The sequence below is a fragment of the Aythya ferina genome, assembly GCF_964211825.1.
Source record: "Aythya ferina genome assembly, chromosome: 11".
NCBI lineage: Eukaryota > Metazoa > Chordata > Aves > Anseriformes > Anatidae > Aythya > Aythya ferina.
Genome location: NC_140307.1, coordinates 18,252,765 through 18,278,583, shown reverse-complemented (window position 1 = coordinate 18,278,583; position 25,819 = coordinate 18,252,765). Strand labels below are relative to the sequence as shown.

The window sequence follows — 25,819 nt, the reverse complement described above, 5'->3', positions numbered from 1 at the left end:
GGGGCCGGGCGCCATGTGGCGGGCCTCACGTGCCGCCGCCTCACGGCCCCGCCGCCGCCCTGAGGGGAGCTGCGCCCCGCGCTGCCGGCACGCGGAGCGGGACACAAACGGCGATAAAACAGCGTTAAAACAGCGTTAAAATGGCGTCGCTGCGGCCCGGGGGCAGGAAATGGCGGGTTGGGGGCTGCTCACAGGGAAGGGTGCTGCGCCTGGGGTGCCCCTGAGGGGTGTTTGCCCCGTGGGATAAATAACGGCACCGAGCATCAGCATCCCGGGCCCCCACCGACTGCAATAACTGCCCTCGGTGCCAAGGGAACGGCGCTGAGCTGCTGGGCAAGGCCTTAGCTCGACAGCGAGGCCCTAACGACTGGAAAATGCCGGCCGGGAAGGTGGTGCAGGAAGAGCCGTGTCAGTACCACTTACCTGTGGAGAATACAACCACAAAGTAACTAAAATTCAGCTTTTCCTCACGCTTTTTGGTCAATAGAGCTCTTCTATCCTGGACAGCTCAGGTATTAGTTCCGATAATCTCAACATCTCTTTAAGAATACTTCCGAGTTTAGATTTTTTTGCCTCAAAGCTTTGCTGTCCATTCTACCTTAATTAAAAATAATAATAAAAAAATAATAAAGTACAATTCTTTTTTAGAAAAATATTAAATCATTTCTGCTGAAGCGTAAAGGTAAATAATGGGAAAATACTTAACCAAATGTGACCTGCATCTCTCAACCTTTTCAGTCCACGCTTACCTCAACTTACTGACCTCTGCCATAGCTACTTTCAGACATGCCCACTTCATTTAGTGTAAGTTCTTTCAATTATAGGTATTTTTCAGAAGAAAAAATTGTGTCCTTTGTGAACTTAAGCTCTAAAGATCAAATTGCTGTGTTTAGCCTGGAAAATACTGTGCTCATTTTCAGTATTACGTTTAGCTTTGAGATGTTTCCAAGGTTCTTTGGAACCTCAGAGAATGGAAGAAAAAACAATACAATATCTAGTAATTAAATAATTGCTGCTTAGTAATTATGCCACTAAATCATTTGGTTATCACTATTCAGTAACTAAAAAAATTATTAAACTGTACTATCCTGCCAAAGCCAGTATGATGGAAGACACTCAGTATTTTCAAATACAGTCGAAAAAATGGCAAGTCCTGGAGATGTCAGCAAAAATTACCTACTGTGGAGGAAGGCTGCATGGTATGTAAAATGAGGTACTGGTAAACTAACACAAGGTTTTAGCAGGACTATGGTTGAAAAGTTAGAAAACTGTGAATGTATGATAGAGAAGAGAAAGAGAAAGAAATATTGCAGAAGCTGATTACAGGGAGTGAATGTGTTTCGTGCAGTTGGGCAGTACACTGTTGGCTATGGTAGTAAAGTTGAAATCTAACTACTGTGAATTACTACCTCTGAGATCTATTGGCCTGTAACTAAATTACTAAGGAGACATTCCTTTCCCAGCTGAGAGTTACTGACAGTAGTATCAGTTTCTGTGTTTTGTCTCAAAGGTATTTGTGCTGGAAAGATCAATTGATGACATCCCTCAGTGGTCCAAAATGCTTCAGTTGCTTGGTAGGTACATGTTAAAAAACAACCCCCCCCCCTCACCCCCCCCCCCCAAATAGAGTTGCATTTGTAAAGCCAAAAACTTCATTGCTAACACGTATTGTAGATGTAGGCAAGTGGAGACATTGATTCAGTCAACTCTGGCAACTGTTAGAGCCGCTAGCTCAATCAAAAACCAAAATCAGCTAGATATTTGTACTTCTCTTTGCCACTGCCATTCTCTTACTTTTCCCCCAGGGAAAAAACAAAAAACAACAACAAAAAAGCTTCATAGGTTCATCCTAAGCGTAGATTCCCTATGTTGCTAGTGTGGTCTGCCTCTCCCACTCTGCAGTTCTTTCTGTTCATCAGTAAACTAAACTATCATCTGTTCTGTCCCGGCGTCTGTTCCCCCACATTACTTTTCAGCAGCCACTGACCTTACGTTAGTCTCATTTCAAGAAGGCACACACAAGTTTGTTAAGAAATAGCAGAAACTGGTAGCTGGATTATTAACAGCACCAGAGCGTATAACTTAATTCTTGTTTTATTACTCCTCTGACCTTATGCTGGAGGAGGTAATAGAAGGGAGGAGTACACTAAGTGAGAAATGATGAATACAATTAACAACTTCACTTTGCATATCAAGCAAAATAAGAATAATATGAAGAAGTGCTGCTTATCATGTTCAGGAATTTCAAGGCCAGAGTGTCAATCAGCTAACCATGAGGATTCTGCAAGGGAGGGAGGCAGGCAGCAAATGGGAGCCCAAAGCATTCCTTATCAAGGGGTAATTAAAAACTAGATAACTTGTATGATTGTACTGGGATGGAGCACAACCCCATTTTTTTTTTGTTAGGAAAAACACAACTAAAGACATTTTCTTGCAGGTTATGGTTATAAGGGGAATGACATGGACAGTAGATAGGATTCTCATTGAAAAATGTAGAGAGTTACTCTGGTATTCTTTATAAGGTGGCAGTCGCTTTCAACTGCTTCAGCTGAAGTGTTAAACAAAAAATCATCATATTGATTCACAGAGACTAGAAAAGCACTGGGACAGCACATGTCTGTGCCATTGATTTCTGTAGCCAAAAGGCCCAGTATAAGAGTTCCCAAGAAAGTTATCCATTTTTCTTTTATGGTAAAAAAAAAAAAAAATAGAGGGAAAATCCTCATACTCTATTTCAACTGGCATGTCTTTAAACAGTGCATCAACGTGCGCAAAAGCTTGATGATTGCTTGTCACTCCAGCACCATACTTTTTAAATTTTTAACCACAGCCGTCCCATCCATATGTAACCAAAAGGTGCACAGACTCCATCAGGGTTTTAAGCTACACAAACAATTAGGTTGAACTGCTTTGTATTCTCAGATCAAAGAGCTAGATACAGGGATATCAGTTGATACTTTAGAAACCTCGCTGTGCAAGAATACGAAAATGTATGCTTAAGGCATATAAGCCTTACCTCTTATCATGAACTCATAAAGCAAGCTCGTTTTTTATTTTTCTGTAGTTACAGGCTGATTCTGAGACCCTTTAACCATGCTGGTAAGATTCACAAAATCAGATATACAATCCAAATTATATTTGGATTAAGGTTGTATAAAGAAATTCCTAGAACTATTGCTATTGATATTTATCCTGGAAAATCCAATTTGTTACTAGGATGACCTAACCAATTTCATTTGACTGAAGGAGACTACTTCCCTAACTCCCTCCACAAACAGTGGAGGTAAATGGGAGACTATCCAGAAAAGGGAATTCAGATTTCTTTTTTAATTAAAGCGCCAGCAGTTGCCACTGTGCAAGCTTCTTACAAGTTTCTAAGTTTATAGATTACATAAACCCAGGCATCAGTTAAACTACCACCAGCACTCAAATAACTCTGCCTAGAACTCAGAGGTCAATATCACAGCACCAGCAACAATATTTAAGGTTACCAGTTGAAGTGCAACATACAAAGAAAGTTACAGGGAATTTAACTAAGGATCCTGAATTTGCCTGCATAGAAATATGAGCAGAGCACTAGGAGAGCTTAAGTTTATCCATCTTAGGAAAACAGAACTTTTAAAAATTAGAACTTCAATAGTACATCCATCAGACACTTGCATCCCTTCTGCTGATACTGAAATACCTCTTATGTAATTGTCAGCTTCAGGTTCATATTTTAAAATGAGCCCAAATACTTTCTTCACTGTCAGTTTAGTGAACAAAACCAACATTTGGTGAGAATGACTGAAGAGTGAATAAGTTTATAGTATGTTCCGAGAAGTCTTGACCAGAATCCTGAAAAAAATGTATGTTAAATTCAAGCCACATATAATCGTGCCTTGTTATTAACATCATCAAAGTTCACTTTGATGGAGTACACTAAGGAGAATGCGAGGTCCCCAACACTGAAGATTTTTAGAGCAAGTTTCAGCATGTCAGAAGCAGACTTGGTACATTAAGTGCTGCTTAACTACTGTCAAACAATACTTAATGACAACTTTTGTAAAAACAAAAACTTACTGAGTGAGGAGTCCATGTTGTGTCTGCTGTCACTGTTCGAATGCAGTCGGGGAATCCAGGCGCAATCGCCTAGTTGCAATTTTATATGTAGGCAAAGTAGTGTAGAAAATTGAGGAAGTCTTACTCATTAGCATTCAAGTTACGGGTTTGTTCAATATTATTTGTTATTCTTAGAGTCACTGCACACATACAGCAAGTACCAATCCACATGATGATGTTATTGGAGCTGCTGCCAAAATTTTATTAGAATGGATAAGTTCAGACAGGAAGCCTTTAACTAGGAATGCACAAACAGAAACATCTACAAAACAAGCACTATTCAACACGTGTGATTTACTCAAGCGTTCCATAAGGTATGCTTGTATAGTTGGTTGCATTTAGCTGGCTGTGGTTTGTTGTTACAGTATCATACCTTCAGGAATTTGGCACAAGTATAAACACTAAGGGGTGATCTGTTTATAACATGATTTTATAATGTTTGTTAGGCATATGTAACTTGTTTGTTTTTTCCTTTTTGAGACAATATGAAAAGTCTGACATGCAACCCTGAAGAAAAAAGTTTAAATGAACAAAAAAGGAACCAATCCAAAACAAATTATAGTTTTAAGACATTCAACACACCATCACGCAGGATTAAAAAATATATATCATCTAGGAAAGTCACTGTCCCTTTAGTGCACAGGTAATTCTCCTGTCAACATTACTCAAACTCATCAGGCCAGAACACATTCTAAACTGCCTGAGATTACAAGAAATGTTGGAATCAGCTGAACTCTATTACAGTAAAAATGTCTGCTAACAGAACCATTGCTATTACAAGTCTGCTCTGTTTATTTGGATGGAAAAGAGCTATAGTGTCATCGAATCATTAGGGTTGGAAAAGACCTCCAACATCATCTGGTCCAAGGAATATTTCTTAAAGAAAACGTTCAGCTTCCAGATGTTTTTCATAGTGAACTGAGGTTAAAACGAAGTTAGTAGGTTAACAAAACAGAGTTAATAGATGAACATTATGAAGTAAGCCTTTTTTTTTTTTTTTTTAAAGAAATTGAATTTAGAAAATGAACACTACATACGCCTGTTTATCTATTGCAACTGCTTGTCCAGCTCTCACATCAGAGACAGAACGTACACCTTGTCTGATTCATTTTTATCATTTACCTCAAATTCAAGCCTGGATGTTTGCTACTGAGTATACTCCACATAGTAAGGAAATCCAGGTAGATAACTATTTGGCTTAACCTTTCAATCCATTTCTATTCAATTAAGTAATTCAGTAGTAAAGAACATTGTTCCATTGCGTTGATGCCAGACGAAATTGTTGCAATACTTGGCAGAAGCCTTAAATAGCATGAAAAGTGGCTTAATTCAACATATGCCCTAGAGACTCTTGTTGAAAAATGACACTACCGGGTAAATTTTATAGGCATATTTTCTGCTCAAGAAAAAAAAAAGTGTGTGAGACTGATGTCAACGTATTACAGAAGTTGCCTGTTGACAGCAATTGCCAGGTCATACTGACATGAAATGCAGGAGTCCTATTACTTGATCAGTTTCTCTCCCTCTCACTTGTTCTTACAGCCTTCCTTAGAGAATAGTGCATTGCTTTGCCAAGGTATCCGGCTTCATTAGAATATTGTGAACATATTCAGAGGCATGTGTGTTAGTTTGATTTTTCCCCCCCTCTGATGCTTCCTTTTCCATTATTTGTAAAAGCTAACTTATTATGCAAAATATTAGCCATAGGATCTCAAGAGCAAACCACATTGTTGTAGGCAGACAAAAAAAGGATAAATTCATTCCAAAAGAGAAAAACGTGAGTTAAAACTAGTAGTAATGCAATACTCTAGTGCAGCTTTTTAAACTACAGCAGATAGTGCTGGGAGGTGATAAATCATGCATCGTCTTTGATACCATAACTTACATTGCATCACAATGAGGTGCTATTGGGAAGATTTTAACAATAGCTGAAGAATAAATGAAGGAACATAGCAACTCCTAAGTGGTAAGCACTCTTATAATCTGAAAGTAAGGAACTAGTAACACAGAAATAAAGGAAGAAAAGCTGTTACATGTAACATTTGTTTTAGTAGAATGTTGCTCAGAATTTCTGCTGAAGTATCAGCACTGCTGACAAATCACAGTAAGAAAATGGAGATTGCGGCACTATTTGAAGTTGTTAGATTTTTTTATGTTCTTTACAACGAATTTTATTTGCATGGCAGTTGCTGTTCGTAAACTAGAACTGGAACTGCTTTCTTGGTATTGTCACCACATCTGCAGTACATGTCCATGAATTATGAAAAAATCTGTGACAAAGCTGATTTTTTTTTAATCAGGTTGGCTGTTAAACTGAAAGGAAAAAAGTACTAGAGTAACAAAAAATAAAAAACAGGGATTGCCTAATCTACTAGCCAATTAGGTTACAGTCAATAAGGAGACATGCCTTAGTAGTCCTAGAAGCGACACTTTCCACAGGTGTGATCTAATCAGCACTGTAGAGGATATTTGGGGTGCTTTTCTGATTTAGCCATTCCACTTTAAGAAGTTTAAATGTCCACATGAGCAGGAATTAAAAGCCCAGGATGCCCCACCTCCTCAATTCCTGGTTTGCACATCAGGCTTGAGTCATTCTGACTCAGTGAACACTTCTGTGAAACAAAAGTGTTTTTTCCCAAAATTCCTTCTAGTCTGGGTGAGCAGATCTTCTCAAACAGTAGAGGGAAATAGGGAGAGGTGGCCTGTATCCCCGATGAAAGCACTAGTACTTGCACTTTTGGGTGAAAGCGGCCATCACTCCCCTTTCCTACAGATCTAGCCAGTCAAGTTGTAGAACTTTGCATTTACACTGCTCTGTGAAGTTCAAAAACTGTCAAGCATTGGCCTCTCTAAAATTTAATTTCATGCAAATACCAAGTCATTGCCTTCCCTTTAATTGCGTTTTTCCACATTCTATTGAGATCATTCTCTCCTTGGTTTTACAAAGTTCATCTGTAGCATATGAACAAACAGTAACTTAAAAACAATACCATTATAGCATTATAAATACCTTGCTTAAAAGAATTAGAACTTATTTTAAAATGACTTAGGAATTTTTCTCTGATCCTCTGACTGCTATTTATAAAGATTGAAACTGGCCAACGACCCTCATATCTACACAGCTGTTTCCTCTTTGAATATTCAGCAGAGTTGACTTGTTTATCTTTCCTTCAGGCTCCTGCATGTTGGGTGTGCAACATTCTCAGCTGGAATTACCCTACTGCTTGAAGAAAACTTAAGAAACCAAGCTGTGAGTAGTAAGTCTAAAACAGAGTTAATATTGTTTGGGCTCTCCATCATCTCCAGATTCTTGAATGTTTGGTTGACTAAAATTTAGCCAGTTCATGGTTCCCCACCAAATTACAAAACAGAATGTTTATTGCCTACCAGGTATACTGCCTACCTGGACCGCACATGTCTGGCAGCCCTGATATGTTTGTACTCTAATCAAAATGCAAAGTCCATCTGAATACCATGGTAATGCATACTTCATTGGCGTTAATATTGACTTAGCTCTGAAGCAGACAAGGTAACTGTTTGCTGGGTAACATTTCAGGTGAAAGTGTCCTAAATGGCTTGACTGAAAATTATGTTTTTGACAGAAATGTGGAGGAGGGGTCAAGAATTTTGACAAAGAATATGATTTTATTCCTGTACATTTGAATAGCAATATTAAAATGACATGAAATTTGGTAGGGACTTCCATACGAAGTGGATTTTTTTTTTTTGTAAACATCATTACTTAAAGATTAAACTTTCATTTGGCTTCTTAGAGGTACTTAGCCCACATTATTAAGGAAAGGAGATTTATGCTGTCATAGCATGTGTGCTCTGTGTACCTTTAATAGGTTTTGAGCACATAGGCTGATTTGAGACAAATTTGATAAAAGGATAGATACCTTTAAAGTAATTTAGAACTTCAGATGTTTGTAAAAATAACTGGTAGGTAAAGAGTACCCATACCCGAAGTTAGAATGAATAGATGCTCATTCTATATAGGAGAGAGATTAGAGAAATGCCACAACTGTGGCTTCCACCCAAGTTTGCAAACGAGTCAGATTTAATTTCTTGTGATTTCACAGAGCTGAGTTAAGAATGAAAAAGCACCATTATTATCCCAATAACTCTTGAACAATGAAGGCATGGATGCATATGAGCACTTGGTGTCTGAGGCGGCTCCCAAAGCACAACCAGCAGAGTCTAAGGGAAAGCCTGTGTCATTTTATCACCTCTAACATTTACTAGCTGTTTATCGCAAACAATTATTCTTGCTGACTTGTGTTACTTTTCTGCATGCTACAGGGATTCGTAACTATATAATAATCTCAAGTCTCAAACTGGAACCTACAGCTTTCTTGCCTTACGCATTGTAAGGAAGGGGGAGGTAAAACGCCATTTCTGTACTAACCTCACTGAAAATTGGTATCTTTTTGTTCCTTTTCCTCTTGAGCCCCACAGCGCTGTTTCTTCTCGCTATGCTCTGCTATTACTTTACCCCAGCTGCCAGTGTTGCATAAATGCATAAAACTAGTGAAAACATACTTTCATTTTCCTCTTCAGATTCTGTCTGGCCAATGTTACTTTTCATGCCAGCTACAGTAAAGATGATAGTTCTATAATGTGGACCCACATTAATGGCTAACAGTGGAGAACAAAGTAGCACTGTAAAACTGAGTTGTAAATAATAGACAGTTATTGTAGAGTGAAGTTAGATGCATGCTTTTTGATACTTGACTGATGTACCAAGAGAAACGGGAATTTTCATATGACATTACAATTAATAGCATTGCATTGGTATCAGCTGAAAATTACTGTGGCTTAGGTCAACAGAAACGTGATCTGGGTGCCACAGCAGTTAAAAATAGATTATATTAACAAGCAGTATGGCAATGCTATGACAATAATATCTATCCTAGAAAACAATATGGATAAGCTGAGGCTGCACAAAATTCTGTGAAAAATCTTGATCATAACATTCTGTAGCCCACAGATTTCTCAATCAAGGGGTTTCTGTTTCTTAAATGTGCCTGCAACAGACATTTTCAGGAGAATTTCTTTAACTGTCCTGACATGTTAATGCAAATCTATGTGCAGTACAAAGTTATTTTTCCAGACCGTCAGTATCTAGCAAAACGCTGAAGGCCTAAACAATTTGTGGTTTGTAATTATTTTCATTGTTACGAACAATGTCAGACTAGTAGTTTTCTCTAGCATACCGCTTCTGGTATATGGTTTCACTGGGAAACATGAACAATGAATCAGTCAACTGCTCTTGCTTTTATTTAGACAGGTGGAATACAGATATTAAACTTACACAATAAGCAGATGCCTATCTGCATGTGACAGGATTCAAAAAATTTTTTTCATGTTTTCTAAGCTAATGTGAACACTGTGCATATCCTTTACTAAAAGCCAGGATTACTCACCAGATCTGCCAATCCCCAAAATTAGTTTTTTAAAAGGCCATGTACAAGTCAGTGAAAAACAGCTCATCCCTTTGAAGGTTTGAGACAGGCTAATATTTTACTTTTCAGGAAAGATAAGGATGAAACATCAGGAAGCTGTGGCATGTATGGAGAAGTGATACTTAAAGGCAGCTTTCCGTTCAGAACCATGATGCTGGAGAACTTTCACATGGCGCTGCAACTGAGGCAACTGGCACATACAAAAAGTTAATTCTTAAACAAAATACCTTCTGGAAGTTAACCAAGTGGGATGGACTTATGGATTTAACAACACACTTTGTTTCTATCAAGATATGGTGTGCATACTAGTACTGCAATTTCATTTGGCAAAATATGCATTAGCTGTAAGATATCAGTACCCCAACAAAATAGGTAATAAATGCACCTGTGAAAAATTAGGCATTAATTATAAACAGTCTCTGGTAGCTCAAGCTACAGGACTGCTCTTTTAGTTCAACAGCAAAGTACTCATTTGGGAAACGTGAAATAATTTCAGGAGCAGTTTGTCAGATAAATTCTCTGTTTCAGCTGCTAACTGGAAATGATTTGCCAAAGCAGCCATGTTCATCCACATTGTTAACCACTTAATGATCTACAATAGGGGATGAGATCCTGCTTCCACAGAATCACATATTCATTGAATTCATTTAGAGTATTTTCAGTTTGGCTAAAGTACCAATCAGGATCTTCATCTTCTTGTACTTTCTGGAAGTAGTGAAGAATGTTTTGGAAATGAAAGGACTACAGCTATAGAACTGCAATATACGAGAATCCAGACCTAGAAAAAAAAAACAACTATGTAAATGTAAAAGGGAAATTCTTGCATTCCTACACTTTCCCAGGCTTTTTTCCTTGTGGGTGGGTTGCTAAGGCTCTGATAGAAACATAGGCCTTAGATCAGAATACAAGAGAAGATGCAATTCTTTTAAAATTAGGCGTTCCAAAATATCCAAGTCCTAGTTTGTTAGAATATAGTCCTCATCTTTTTGTGGGAGAACTGGGAGCTGGAATGTAAGACAAATGTAAAGAGTGACTTGTTCTGAGAAGATAATCTGGGATTCTGCCCAAAAGCAAAACAGTTATATTCCAGTTATATAGTTTCAGGAGGTATGTAAGGCTGAAAAAACATAGCTTGGAAGAAAGACATATTAAGACTGGTAATTTTTCTCTTTTAGTAGCTTCTGTCTCAACAATTTAAAAAAATCTAAAATTAAAGATTATATAGTGTTAATAAAAAACTATGCTAAATGGACAATCTGTATATATATATTTTTTTAAAACAAATGTTGATCTGATTGAAGAAAATTAGTTCTAAGCCTAACCCTCCATGCTTATTCATCCCCTTTACCATAGAGCTTTTAACGGGAGTGTTTTCTACGTGGAGGGACAGACTGTCTGCCAGTGTCTGCATTAGCAATACAGAGTTTAAAAAGTAGCCCTGCATATTCATATCTTGAAGTTTATATTCCTAGTACCTGCAGATATATGAACCACATGATAAAATGACTGTTTGCACTCTGCTCTTTTTAGACATCTATTGTAGAAATCTGTTTTCCAAATTCAAACTCTAATTTTTCCTTTAAATTTGAATTTTAGAATTTACCAAGAAAATTATACCAGGTCACAAATTAAAATCCTGACTCAAGAAGAGAAACAACTAAATTAAGCAACTAGAAATAAGGCAGATTCAGAATAGCAGTATTGCTGATGATATCAGCATTGAGTTAGTGTTCTATTCCATACAGAAATTTTTTCCACAGTGGAAAAACTACTACTTTTCTAACTTTTTTCCTCTCGCCCAGTATTTCTTACATATTTTTGTAACATTTGCACTCAATTTTTTTTGAGTATCAATCCTGAAAAAGTCAATCATTATTACATAGCATGTCCCAGCTTAATTCCAAGTTGTTACAATCCATGCTAAGAACACCCTGCACATTTTCCACATTTCAATGAAAAACAAAGATTTTGTATTAGACTTCATGGTCACCTTTTGAGAACTACAGTTTTTCCCCACCGTTTTCGAAGATATCACCTCTCTGATGCAAACATTATGCTTGGTTTCCAATTACACTTGGACTTTCTTTTTAAAAAAACGTTTCTTCAGCAAGCGCACATAATGGGAATTTTGAGCAATGCTCTTTGACATAAGGCTTGTTTTTGACTGGTAGAAAGCTTAGATGCTTTCCTGGCCATATGGCTGTCAGCTAGAAACAACCTCAAAAGGAAGCTGAGAGCACAGTAAGAAGTACCTCAGTTAATGAGGAAAACACTTCAAAGATGCCCTTGACATGTTTTCTATCTGCAGTGGCTGAGGTACAGCAGAGTCAGAGATGGCTGAAGGGAATGTAGAGTGCAGCACCTAGCTGGTCTCAGGGTCTAACACGTGAGAAAAGATGCCAGGGAGATGAAAAACCAACTTCAGCAGTAGCCCCAGATGGAATGATGTGATTTAGAGACATTCAAAGTTATAGCAACTAGAGACTGACATTCTGCCCCAACCCCATCTTTGTCTCTGCTGGAGCTATGGTCAGGATAAACTGGCAGTATAAAGAAAGCTGATAGCTTATTGTCCGTTTGGCAGTGCTCTTGCTTTTACTACAGATAAATCATGCATTTTGCTTTATTCCAGCAACTCACAAATAGTTAAATTTCATGGTTTTTTGTGACCGCTTATGAAAAAAAAAAAAAAAGACTTCCACTTAGTGCAGCCTACTTCTACGGATGCTGCTTAATTATTTCTGTCATGAGTAACTTTGTGTGGTCTCACCAGCTGTTCTATAAAGAGAATCTTTGTCATGATCTTCCCATAGCCAGATTAACATTGGTAGAGCTTGATCAGTAAAAGCCCTGAGTATATTTTGGGCAGATATGCAGAGAAAAGCCTATGAGCAGTGAAAGTTTTGGGCTGCTCTTTTATTTTGATTCCTTGCATATATCAAAATCCCACATTCATTTGCTACATTTCTCGAGCAACCATTAAACTTTTATTTCAACCATTGCAAATGTAGTGCCAGCCTAAAATTAGTGCTTTCAGCAGGAAAACCTCATCTTAGGGGTTATAAAATGCTTGTCCTTTTTCCTACTGTCAGCTTTTTCTGCTACTGTCTAGACCATGGATTTCTCTTTTCAACACCAGCAGTGAGTAATCCAGAAGTCTTTCCACCCATGTACTTGTATTATAATAGTCTTCATTCAGTGACTTAGCACATGAACAAAAGATCTCACTACCTGATTCTCAAACTCTTACACCATAATGTTTTGTAATATTCCATTTCACATTAGAAGATTTCTCTGTGTACTCATTTTGAGTTAAAATTTCTTGGCATGATCTGACTTCTCTCAAAGAATATTAAAAGCGTTTGTCTTACCTTTGAATAGAATGTATTTTTGAATAATGTGGAATTACTATGTCAAAAAGAAGATGGAGAAATACATATGAACACTAGTGAAAAATGCCTAATAATCTAGGACAACAGTACGGAGACCTTGAGAGTAACACTTGCAGACCTATGACTGTTTTAGGAATTCATTTCCATCTGTATTCTCTACCAGAGTCTCTTTGCTACAGGTACACTACGTAGTTTATAACACTAAAGAGGATAACAATGCAGCATGCAACAATGCCACATGGCTAATAAACCCATTCCCATTAAATATTTCGAATTCTGTTCTATTTCATATTCAGAACATAGAAGTAACAAATTAGAACAACTCCATGCTGATTAAAATGACTAACTCAGTATTAAAAGCAAGAGGAAGCCCTTACTTAAGAACAAAATCCTCAAAGGAAGTTGCAATTGTTTTTAAATACTTTTCCCTTGATCTTTTGTTTTCATATGGCAGCATTAGGACAAGAGCAGCTATTCCTAAACTCTAGACTGTCTGTAACAGAAATAATTTGACCCCACTAATGTTCTTTCATCTGTAAAGTTGAAATATTACTGCTTATCTAGGCTCAGAGCACTTCTCTTCAGAAGCTGTGAATGTCAGTACTACCCCTTTGTTTTCAGTGATACCCCTTCGGTTTTGCACTGAGTCAGACTGACATAAATCACAGGCAGTTCTAATGCTCTTCCAGCTGAAGCGATAGATACAACTCTGAATCTGTAGTTGCTCCTACATCATGAGATAAGAAATGCTTGTGACATGGGATTGTAGTAATGGTGAGAGCTACAGTCCCAGCAGGCTTCAACAGAGAACATATCTGAACTTTGCTCAGATCTAAAACAGTTTTTCAAGATTTAGCCAAAGACACTGACAAGGAATACAGAGGCACCTACTTGGGAGAATGGGAGCAGGATCTGGAAGACACGCAATGAAATCTCCACCATATAAAGCACCCAGCTTTGTTTGCTCCATGCAGTCAGACAGTTGGGCTTCACAATTGTTAAAAAAACAATTGCAACTTTGGATGTCAAAACATTTCCCACTTCCCTTATTTCAAGGAAATAGATATAGAAGCACTAGAATTGCAAGTTTTAGTTACTTTTTAGGTCTTCTTTCTACTAAGAAATCTGGTTATCAGTAATCAAATTTGAAATATCATCTTACAAGGTACTTGCACCAAAAATCTTATCACAATCCATACATCAATTTAAGGATCTGAAAGTAAAATATCCATGAATATTCTATAGTTGGATATTCTATAAGTGTGGGTATATTGTTGGACCTGTGTTCTAAATCTTATGTCAGAAAATGCATAACCATTTCCAAAAGACAGAAGAACAGTTTTCATTATCAGACATCCAGTGCATTTCTGACTCAAGCTGTGGACAGTTGGCAAAATTATTCTATATTTTGCTTGACTTCACATTTTAGCCTCCTTGAATCTGAAATGCCAGAGAAGTATAAGGTACCCAAACTTTAGCAACAGAATTAAAAACAGTTATAATCCTTTAACATTGGATATGATCTGAGAGTTAGTATTTGATATGGTGCAGCACAGATGTCTACACATAGTGACTGATTCAATACTATCCATGACATTTTTTCCTACCATGCTTCTTTAGACTGTGTGTATATATATATGTGTTTCTTGGGATTTTGATGCTATGCAGACTTTTTATACTAATTTTTTCAATGTTTGCTTGCTTTGCTTAATATGAGTAGAGCTATTTTGAATTTTAAGATTTGTTCAATTAGGCTCTAAATCTCTCATTTTCTCAACAACAACAAAAAAGCTGATAATCTCAGACACTCGTGGCATGTTAAAAAGCTATTAGATGATGGTCCTCAGGGACAATCTTAGACATCCCTTCCTTAGCAATATGTTAATGTCCCATAAGCTCTTGGAGAGTGTCTAAGAATTTCAAATACTGACTTACAGCCTTTGATCTATTGGTTGATCTGGTTATGCATGTGAATGGCATCAGATAGATCAGATTTAGTGGTGTAAGATTTATAAATGTTTATGTAAAGTAGCAAAGAAAAAAAGAAACGGGGTGCATTTCTGTGCCAGTGTAGGCAAAGCTCCAGAAATGTTGCCAAGGAACTGCCAAACAGTTGTAGTTACAAATCAATTGCATGCTATTAGTTGGGGGGAGCTAAAAGCAGAAGTCCTGTTAGAAAAACCTAGATGAGAATGATGCAGCATAAAGCCTATTTTTTAAGTAGGTGCTTCAAAATATCTGCAAGATGTGTTTTATCTTCCTTCATCACCTGCTCAATGTAAGCAAAAAATTGAATGTTTCATGCTGGGATTTATAATCTCTGTGGACCGCACTATGGTATCAAAGATGAAGTCAGCTACCATCTGCTCCATTTTATGCAAAATAAATGTGGCCCTTGAACTTCTGGCAATCTTCCAATTCAATCCTCGATGCAGATTTCTAACACTCCTGCTTTACAGGATATCCTATTATTCAGCTCAGACAGTAAAATTTTACTATTCATGGTCAACTAGTTGTTGACTGTGTGTACGGTATTACACAGTGATGGGGCATAAAGATATCTACTGTGTTTTTGTTGTATTTTTAAATTAGGAGAATATTCAGAAACAGTATGTAATTAACCATTAATTCTTTAGCACTGGGGCTATGCAAGGGTCACAGGAACTCTCAATTACTAGATTTTACTTTTTTTTTTTTTTAAGCACAAGTCCTGTTGCAGTGTTAACTCAAAATTGAAGACAAAAGGCTTAAAAAGATGAACATACTGTTCAAGCAAGAAGCTTCATGCAAACATCTTAGCAAACTCACCCAAATCATTACAGCAACCTAGTTTTGACATTTTTATAGGGAACTTGCAAATTAAATTTTTTCCAATGTCATTTAACTTGGATAATATAGAAGGCTAATATATCTGAATTGTCAGTACCTCTTAAAAACATAGTTAGGCAGTTAGATTTTTCTGTTTATTTCCATGCTAGCATTTTGTTACCTGAAGCCGAAGTAATACTTTGTACTTGCTTTTAGAAAGAACCTTGTGATATGTACCTCTCTTCAAAATCTCCAGATGTGATGGAATGCTACGGCTCTGTTCAAATCGCACTGCAAATGAAAATTGTGTTTGTTCTATTTCAACATCCTATTGGTATCTGATTACATATCAAAAATCACTTGTGCTTGATTTTTAAATTCAAAGTGGAAAAATATGCTATTGCACACCCTGATCTGCCTTTAATTTTTTTTTTTTTTGAAATTCTGAAACAAAGTGTAACTAAAAAAATCACATATTAAAAAGTTGCATTTTATAATATTCATACTTACTATCAGGCAAGACAGGAATCAAGAATAGAAAGCAGAAGGGAAATTAATTCACCTTTTGAACTCTATGTGCACATTTTTAGGATTTGATCCTGGTAGTCCTAAACAGTTTATCAAATCCGGGGACCCATTCGTATTTAGATAAAGTCTGTGATAGCAGAGTTTTCTTATCTTCAAAGGAGAGAATTCAGATTCTCAATACAAAGAAAAACCCCGAACTCCCGATAAGAACTGTAAATCTTCCCTTTGAAGACTGACAGTATGAAGGATTCCTGTTCGGAGAAACTGGAGCAATATTTTTAACTAAGTGTCTGGACTTACATATCATACCCTACAAAATGCAAATATTTTGATGAGAGACTATGCTCAAAGTTGGGACTTATGGAACTAAAGCGGTTACTATAGCAGACTGAGCTGGAGCAGCAGCAATGCTGGAAGTGGCAGTCTAAACAGAACTCCCATGGTTACTGCCATTTTCGGTTAGTTATTTCACTCTCATCATAGAGACCTTTATGTCACAGTGACTACTGTGAAAGGAGGCCAGAGAACTCCTGCAATAGTGACTCCTGGTTTAAAGGACTGATGGCTTTTCACAGACATTTGGAGTTTAACTCCTTAAAATACACTTTTACCATGGTGCCAAGATTTTAATTTTGCAGTGAATTCAATTAGAAACTAACCAAATCAAAAGACCCAAGTATTAACTGTGCTATAGATTTGCCTCAGCTTCTTTACAATTTTTTTGGAGAATGTTTATTTTTCAGACTATTATCCTGTCTGACAACAGAAGTTCTAATGCTCAAGTAGGTCCAGGTGCATATTTACTGTCACATCTCTCAAATGCTGCCTATTGTCCTTTTGTTAAACGTTAATTTAACTGAAAAGGATGCAACAGAAACCATTCAGGAAGATTCCAAGGGGACTGCACAGTATTGCTTTAATATTATTCTCCTGCTATCTCATTCACTTCCAAACTGCGCAGTTTGATCCTTGATTTTTTCCCCCGACTTCCTTCCACGAACTGTTTGAGCCCACAAGTCAGTTTTGAGTGTTTGTCTTCAAAAGTTACTAACTGAACTTACTTTGAAGGGGAAACGTGGCTGGCAAACACAGAGAAGTTATTTTTCCCCGTAATGATTTAGCCTTTGATGCAAAGACAGATGGTCATGATCTCCTCCTCCTCCACCCATGGATTTTTCTAAAATGACACCCAAGTTTTTCTTGGCAGCAGTTAGGAAGTCTGGCAAACAGCTCGCTTCAACTCCAATTATATTGACCACATTAATGCAGAAGATCAGCAAATGAAATGTTCCGTATTCATTTGCAAGAGATGCATTAAAATTTGCAGTGAAACAAGATAAACACAAATTAGAAACAAATGCCTCCTGCTTACCTCCACACTTACATCTAAGGATTTACTATGGCCCATTTTTTTCACTGAGAACAAATATTTCTTGCTGGCATAGGGCATTAACTCTCATAGTACTTCTTAAGGCCCTAGCACTTAATAGAATTAGATTTCTGAGAATATCTTTGTAGACAGATTAATACCCATTTCATTTGAGTGTTTTAAGGAATGCTAGAGAATAATGCTTTCCTTCCTTGCTCCAGGGACACAAAATCTTCAGATGAATGTTATCTCTGGATTTTTTTTTTAATCAAAGCTTTTCACACTTGTCTGTGCTTGTCGCACACATCTCCTGGGCACAGGAAAAGCAACCAGGAATGTGACTAATTCCTTATCCTAGGGCTTCTAAGCTGAATGTTTTTCCAAGGCAGTACCTACTATCTGAGGTATATTTCTCTCACAAGCCAATAACAAGGAAATCTTCCAGCAATTCTTTGTTCACCCAGTTACAGGCTAAGTTCCTGCTGGTCCTGTGTGCAGTGGCAGCTGCGTGTTAGCTCCTGTCTGCTAATAACTGGTGAGCAGGTTAATACTTCTCTATAGGTATGAGCCGTCACAAATACCTTTACCCATGACAGCCAAACATCACCCTCTAGAGAAAGCTATATCATTAGACAATTTTGTTCAAATTTGTTATTCACCATCCCTGTAGCAGTGACAGTAGGCAGAATGTCTCTAACATCAGTATATTTATGGAAACGTAAAAAAAAGTCCCTTTAAAAATTCTGTTTTTCTCCTACCAGAGTGTAACTACCAAGAAGTTATAACTTCTATGAAGTGCTCCTACATTGATGAAGATGTTTTGTTGATGACACTTTGTTGTTCTACCCAGACAGTCTCTAATTCTGAATTTGATTTCTATCCATGAATTGTGCTTAAGGTGTTAACATTTCCGTGCTATTTAAAACAAAGTCTTAATTCTTAAGTAGTAAGCTATCAAACCAAAGACTTCTGATCATTCTGCTTGGCAGAAAAAATCCATGCTTATATAGCTACATATTTAGGCAGATTGAACTTGGGTATTTGTATATTAATTCCTAATATTGGTATTTATTCACACTACAGCAAAGTTACAAATTATCTCTCTTCCTTAAAATATTTAGAGACCTGAAATAAATGTCCAGCATTGAATCATAGCAGGATTTGAAAGGACATCCCAAACGTAAAGGTGTCCCTGTCCAGTCCTACTTCTTTATCAGTTCTCATCTTTGCTGTAAATGTCACACCCTCCTACAGTGTATATATTCATTACACAGCTGCAGCTCCTCCTCTGAGCTAGCTAACACAGCTGTAGCTATAGAGTGCAGACCAGATGGCCAGGCAAACCAGGCTTCCTATTGTCTGGAGAGCACAATTGCTATTGCCGATAATCTCTGCTCCTAGACCCACACCATTTGTGCATTAACTTATATGACTGTTCTTACCTCAATTTAAAACTGACTGGTATCATACAGTATCAATAGATCTATTGATTGAGAACTTTCCACTGGTAAGCATTGTCAACTGATTTTTCTCCCTGTTTCTTGTGGTAGAAATATCGACCTACAAAACAGTCCTCTTCACCTGTTTTAGCCATGCTGTGCAAAGAAATTCTGCTGTGAATTAACACCTAAGGATTTGATTTTCCACAAAAGAAAAAAAACAAGCCTTTTTCATGCTTTACACATTTATCACTTCCAGAATTACATGTGTGTAATGATATTGTATACACATTAGGAGACAATTCAGAAATGAGGAGTTATGAACAGCACCAGTCTTACAGTATGAACCAGGCTTGGCCATCAACTTCAGTCAGCTATCAAAGTGGAACAGTGGAAACAACAGCCAGAAAAGGAAATGGATCAAGGAGCTTGCTATACTGCGCAGACAAAAAAGGTGATTGTTCTTGGGGCATAGGGAAGGGGGATCCTGGTGTATTAATGCCTCTAACTTTATAGTGATAGAGCTGGCTAAATACATAGTCACTTTTGAGACTAACATTTAAAACATTTAATATGTACAGTTAGTTACAATGTCATTATAAGTTACTGAACAACTTGCTTAGAAGTTGTGTGTTTTTTGTTTTTTGTTTTTTGTTTTTTTTAGAACCTTCCATGAAAGCAGTTCTTAAAGCTCAAGGAAACATGGACATTCTATTCACATTTGGAATCATAACATCAAATCCCTAGTTTTCTGCATTTACATTTTTGAGTGAGTTATTTTGTCTGTGGATTCTTTGTTCAGCAAGTGCACTCCTTCAAGCCAGTACAGCTAGGGCATCTGTAAAAATGTTTAACTCCTTGATCTGTGCAAATTTTATTGCTAATAATCTAATCACATTTCATGAGTCCAACCAGTCATAGTACAAACTTGATTTTCACAGTCTCTCTGCTCTACCTGTTCCATTTCCACAAACATAAAAACAGTCCCCTAATCATTTTAAAGTATCAACCATTTTAAATTCCAGCCGTTGCTAACCTGTTTATTCTGCAGTTTGCTTTTCCTTTAATACTGCTGTGTTTGAAGGTAAGCCAAGTGTTTTGGTATGGTTAGCTTTTGAAGAGGAGGGAAATAAATTAATTTCTAACACATCTAAAATGACACTTGATCCCTGACATTTTAGTGAGAGAAAACAGAATCTAAGGAAGCTGAATTTTAAACAGTTTATTTAGAATGTACAAAGACAAAGAATGCTTTTGACCAGGGTGCTTGTGATCTCATTCTTTAAAGTTACCCCACTGTAAACCAGTAATACCTACAAATGCAGTGCAACAAGAGGAAGATGTATCTTCCCTTCCAAAGTTCTGAAACAGTAAAACCACCCCACTAACTCCAAAGAGAACCTTCTCTACAGTACCTCTGCTATGCAACTCATGGAGAGTTATAGACTTCATAGTTAACACCTGTCCATTTGCTGGCAGGAGGGGAAGAGTTCTGGCAGACTGTTCTGCCAGTGGCAAGGCAGCTAGCCCTGTCACCTCTGCTGCTCACTGTGCAGAGCAGAACAGGAGAGATGTGGTCTCTTATTTAGGGCAGTTCCAGAATCTTCACATGGAAGTTAGCCAATTTCTTTAGATCTGTCCTTAAATGCACTCAGGTCAGGATAGATGTGAAATATTTGTGTGATTTGTTAGGTTTCATGCATTTCATTTTATTGCCTATGGTTCTTTCACTGGGCACCACTGAGAAGAGTTTGGTCTTACTCTGCTTAAAGCAAGTAGGTATGTGCCTGATCCATTTGAAATATAATTGTTTAATAGCATCTAGAGATAAAACCTAGCTCCAGAACAACACATACATGGGTAAGAAACCATGGCATAAACCTTCAGTCACACTGACAGGAAGAATGTTCATGCTGACCATCCTGAGCATAGGTTAACAGTGCCTATAATGAACCAACAACTGATGAAGAGTAGCATGAAAGACAGCAATCAGCCTAAACAGTAGCCTTCCTCCTTCATCTTCCTGGACAAAGACATTCCTTAACACAAACAACCATGAAATCTTGTTAAAATGTGTACACAGTTATTTGCTGTGATGAGTACCTCCCTAGGTAGGGGGGTGATAGGAATTGAAGGAGTGAGAGTGGTGAGCTCTTGTAACTTTGGCTGTAACAGATGCTGTCAACCTGGGGAATGCTCTAATCCTGTCTACTCTGCAATAACCCCCAGGACTACGTTCGCCCTCATCTCCCTACAGTAGGGTTTGGAAGTCGCTTTCCCTATTAAGATCAGCAGTTATTGCTGAGGGGCTGTTGCATCCTGCACAGTAGTTAAGTAGTACAAAATTCAGAAATCCAGAGACCGTCCCCCTGAAATTAAGTTACCAGTGCTTCGTAAAATGCCACGAAGAACGGTGCTCTGCAGCTAAAGTGGCATCTAGTGATTTGGTTGAAAATTTCACTTTCCTCCCCCAAGAAAGTAAATTAAACATCTGTCAAGTAGTGCAAAACTTAGACACCTGATGCCACCCACAGTTCTTCTACTGAAATGTGAGCCATTAAAAAAAAGTCAGACTTAATTTTAAAGCCATATGCTGCTCAAAACACTCAGAGGAGATCTGGAATGTTACATGAATTCTTGCTTGAATCCAATAAGTTACCAGATTATTTTTTCCAGACTGTTAGGAAGCCCAGCTTTTTTTTTTTTTTTCTAAACCATGATGAAAAGTGATTTTTTTTTTTTAACTGATAGACAATTTTAACTTCATGAAAATGATGTTCACCAGCACTTGCTTAAACCAAACAGGGTTGAAGAAGAGACTGCAAGATTCCCCCATGCAGTGCTGTCAATTGATTTCTTCTCTTGCTTGAAAAACACCTGCTATTTTAGCCTTGGGCCTCTCCTTCTATAGTTTCTTGCTGCATCTTTATGGCTTCAGCAAATAAACACATCTTTTCTAGAGAGCACAATTTCTATTAATTCTCACGAACCACAAAACTGGTGAAGTCTGCAGAAGGGTGTATGAAAATATTGTAGTTGGTTTTTCATTGTAACATTCAGATACGGACTCTTATGATCCTTCAGATGCGAGCCAGGTAGTGCAAAGTTTTAAGGTAACCCTCAAACTAATGATTGTATCACCACTCCTACAAACCTTGCATACTTCGGATCATGAAGTCAAAACTGAAGGAGGGAATGCCTTCAGGTATTACCACCACTTACATAAGTCAGAGTCTCCTTGTGTTCTTGTACCATTTGTTTAGGCTACTCTCTAGATGAAAGCTTGAATTATACAGTAGGGTCTTATTGATACAAGCCTCACATAGCCTTCTGGACTAAACTGAAATTCAACACATTGGTCATTTTCAAAACAATGTCAGCTGCCTTTTTCTTTCCCCCCTCTAGTGACACTTCATTAAGTAACTAATCTGATACTCAGCTTGGCGTATGTGAGACAGGGCACTCACTTGCCCAGTGCAGAAGCATTTGGATCTGGAACTGGCTGTAAACTCAGGTAGACATCTAAGCCTCTTAGCCTATAGAAGAGAAAGTAGTTGTCATAACATACAAGAAATGAAACGGACTGGGGCCTCTATAGAGAGGACCCCAATGTAGAGTCATCATTCCTTGATCTGACGTTGGGGATGAAGGTAGAATGGCAAAGTACCTCCACAGCTGCTGAAGGCACAGCCACTAACACTTGTAGCATAGTTGACACTGTTGGTGCTCATGGCAGAGAGCTAAGGCAGGAAAAGTATTTTTCTCCCACTCACTGTAGCAGACAAACTCTAAACTGGACTTGAAGCTATGTTAGTTGAAGCAAACGCTTCAAAGAAAGTGCTTTCTGCAGACTTAATAAACCTCAGTGGCAAGCTGTTTGACCCGCTCTTGTATTATTATAGAAAAATGTCACTACATAAAGTTATGGCTCGTTCCTAACACTTCACCAATAAATCACTCCATGAGACTGCCTTTGTGTGTACACAAGATTTTTGAGTAGTACTTAGCATTTTAAAGCATTAGAAATTCAACTGAGTAGTAGATGGACAAAATAAACCTTAATCCTCCCTGAAACTCTTTGAGATGTAATATGGAGAAGTTCATGTTTTATTAAAAAAACACAATATTAATTTCCTTGACTCCCAACAAGACTGTAACACAGTGGTCAAGACTTTGTTCATGGCTAATATGAGCCTGTCTTGAAATATCTATTGCGTTAGTTCTTTTACAATAATTGCCTCACTGTTTGTCTTCTAAAATATTATAAAGAGATAACTGCTATAATAAGCATACATTGTCTCTTACTGTTTATAGTGACTTCCTGGGTGGTATCACATACTGTGATACTTGCGTACTGGTCTGCATAGACTCCAGAGCTATCAAAGATTCTGGGGAATAAAATGCAATTTTTAAGCCCAGAAAGTGCCCATTGGTCCTGCTGAAACTTACCCTCCCCCTTAGGGTACCAAAGGCTTCAGTTACTTATCTATACTTCCCACAGTCCTAGTTTTACAGGAATTCTTTTAATCATTCCTCTAGTAGGAAAGCAGTTTATGCACAGCATCAAGGAGCAATAAGAGCAGAGCTATTCTTTAAGGAAAAGCAAGTCAGGAGTTAGAGGTGGCCACAGCACAGACTGGGTAAGAACCTTACCAACACGACAGTGCCACAGCACCAGAGACAGGGAAGGAGAGCAGGATGGGTACGGAGCCTCTCCATGGGCCAGTGAGCAGTAGGCAGGTCAGAGTCCAAAATCCACCAAGGCATGCCTTGCAGCACTTCAAGAACAGGTTTAAGAGCAGGCATGCCTAAGACACAGTTCAGGAAGAAAAAAATGCCCCCCAACCAGAGCTTAAATGGAGCCTGTGGTAAAAGGCTGTGGGAGGCTTTAGGTGAGGCTGGTCAGGCTAATTAAGGCCTAATACTGCACTCCAGGTCCCAACACACAATGTGGAGACTTTGTGTCATGATGCCGAAGTCAACAGATTTTTACCATTAGCAAAATAATGAGAATGCAGATGTAGATAAAATGGGAGAAGAGTTACCCCTGCTTTCCATTCTCCAGATTCCCAGTATACTTTAGAACGGCCTTTAGCCATAAATAATAGCTTTCTAAGATATGTAGGATCAGCCTCATCTTGCTACATTTGGTCAGTCACTTATGAATTTGATTTCTTTTCTGATACATAGAAATATCTGAATACTCGTGAGCTTTTGTAGTCCCTTTGTAACTGATAAATTGTCTTATAGATATTATAGTTTCTATTTTCCTGATTTATTTTGCCTTTGTGTCTCTGAGTATTTTTAGAAAGTTATCTTAATTAAAACTAAAATTATTTTATAGAGGCTTCATACTCAAATAAGTACATGACACATATGTTAAAAACAAATTTTGATTAAAAAAAACGTTTTAAACAACTATTTTATAATGTAACTTTTCAAATACCATATGCTATAGTTAATGCGCATATGAATGAGTATGTAGATGTGTATATAACTAACACACAAGTGCAGCTATATTCTCATGTGTAAGTGATCTACCATAAAAAAAAATTAAATTTAATGATGAAGGTAACAAAGTGATACTAAGAAGCAAGACTCTACCCTAAACCCAGCACACTAGAAGACACGGGAGGGGAAATAAAAAGTAAGAGAAAAATGAAAAAGTTCTGGTAGCTATCTCTTTATGTGTCCAGTATTACATTAACTAGTGACCTTCAAAATGAGTCATGTCAGATATTGCTGATTTAGAAATAGATATCTGCTTTATGTATAAAGTGGGAATATGGATAATTTTTATGTCTTCCACCTTCAGTCCTGGAAATAGGGCTTTTGAGATATGGATTTGCTTTTGAAGTTATGTATTTTCTTGAAATAGATACCTGTACAGGTAACTGATAGACTGGTAGTCTCCTTAAAAAAGAGTGGGCAACAGTGGAAGTGGCTTCCTAAATTCTTGAAGAGTTAAAAAAATTAAATCAGGCAGTATAAGAAATACGTTTCTGAGTATACTGTTTGAAAACTAGAAAACATTTTTGCTTATTGCCTTGTCTCTAATTTCTAACTTTATTGGCTTTTAAAAATATATTTAGCCTAACAAATAGCTTTGTGATGCAATTTGTATGCAATATTCTATTACACTGATTTATCTTCAGCGAGCAGAATCTTTTATTTAAAAAAATCAAGCTAGACTATGGTGATTCTTAATGCAGTGTCTCTAAAGACACAAGTCCTTTTCATCTTTTCAGAATGCATATATAATGCCCATAGGAATAATTCATAAAAATAAATCACATTGACACTTTCTATGATATCTTGTAAGGCCTGCAGGGTGGCAGTGGCAGCAGCCACTTTTATTTACTGTGTGTCTATTCCCCCAAAAGCTTTCTGTCCTAGTTTTAATTTGGCTTTACATCATACTAAACAAATCATTTTGTTGTGTTTTTTATTGTTTTTTCTACATTTGAGAGTCTGTTACCTTCCTGCTAACCTTTTTGAAAGTTGACTGTAGGTTGAAAGGCCGTGGTGATACCATCCTTTGTGAGAAAATTTTGTGATCCTACCATAGCAGTTTTTCAAGCACGATTTCTCTGCTAGTGTAAGGGCTTAAAATGTTAAAGCAATTAATATGAAGAATCATAGGATCACAAGGTCATGAGATAATTCATGTTGGAACAGACCTCAGAAGGTCAACGAGCCCAATGACATGTGGAGATA

At 37.5% G+C, this 25,819-nt stretch overlaps 1 protein-coding gene and 1 long non-coding RNA gene across 2 annotated transcripts in view; one reads left to right on the top strand and one right to left on the bottom strand.

The window, feature by feature from the left end:
• Window positions 1-23,873, bottom strand: part of ZNF280D (zinc finger protein 280D) — a 75,733-nt gene extending 51,860 nt beyond the window's left edge. Inside the window, exon 1 of the mRNA XM_084532364.1 lies at window positions 23,756-23,873. The gene's annotated coding sequence lies outside the window, so the exon portion shown is untranslated. The remainder of the gene's footprint in view (window positions 1-23,755) is intronic.
• LOC311442768 lies at window positions 46-9,810 on the top strand. Its single transcript, XR_014696839.1, has 4 exons — window positions 46-512; window positions 1,511-1,574; window positions 7,276-7,351; window positions 9,636-9,810. It is a non-coding gene; the product is annotated as an uncharacterized lncRNA (long non-coding RNA).
• Window positions 23,874-25,819: the final 1,946 nt, after the last annotated feature.